Source organism: Onthophagus taurus, chromosome 6 (genome assembly GCF_036711975.1).
Source record: "Onthophagus taurus isolate NC chromosome 6, IU_Otau_3.0, whole genome shotgun sequence".
In the NCBI taxonomy this organism is placed as follows: domain Eukaryota; kingdom Metazoa; phylum Arthropoda; class Insecta; order Coleoptera; family Scarabaeidae; genus Onthophagus; species Onthophagus taurus.
The window spans coordinates 29,962,045-29,962,692 of NC_091971.1; the positions used below are offsets into that span (position 1 = coordinate 29,962,045).

Consider the following 648-nt stretch of genomic DNA (forward strand, 5'->3'; position numbering starts at 1 on the left):
CTTCAACGTCAACGCATGCGTTACCTCCTTTCAGATCATCTTCTCGTACTTGTTCCAATAGTCTAAATTTATCAACCATCCGAGACAGATGGACTCCAAATAAATTTTTATTTCATTTATTTGTAAGTCATAAACTCCAATACATAACCAAATAATACCCTTTCTCTTCTTTACAGTTTAATATTGGGAAAATTCCTTTTCTTTTGATAAGTTTTTTTATAATAATTTTTTCGACTTTAATTCGACTTTTTTAACGATGAAACACGTGAGTTATAATAACTTTTTAGACAAATTTATACTAACCTTGAAATTTTCAGAATTTATTATAAATATATTATAACACGCCCTTCAGGATTTTAAATTTTTAATTTTTGGTTTTTAAGAAAAACATTTTAAGGCTTCTGAATTTCAATTTGAATTTTTTATGTTTTGTAATATTTGTTAATTCACCAGTTTTCTATCCGATTGCGTATGTGGTTTTACAAATTCCAACTCTTTTAATTTGACGGTAACTTAATTGTATATTTTCCGTTTAATTAATTAATTAAATTACATAATGTACTTTTAGTCGTGCCTGATTAAGGAATAAATTATTCCGAAACTTGTTGCACCGAAATAAATTTTAATAAAATATAGCTTCATCGTTAA

At 26.1% G+C, this 648-nt stretch overlaps 1 long non-coding RNA gene across 1 annotated transcript; it reads left to right on the top strand.

Annotated features, from left to right (window-relative positions):
- The first annotated feature begins 449 nt into the window (after positions 1–449).
- On the top strand, positions 450–648 carry LOC139430304 (uncharacterized). The gene is made up of 2 exons (XR_011640774.1): positions 450–508; positions 569–648. It is a non-coding gene; the product is annotated as an uncharacterized lncRNA (long non-coding RNA).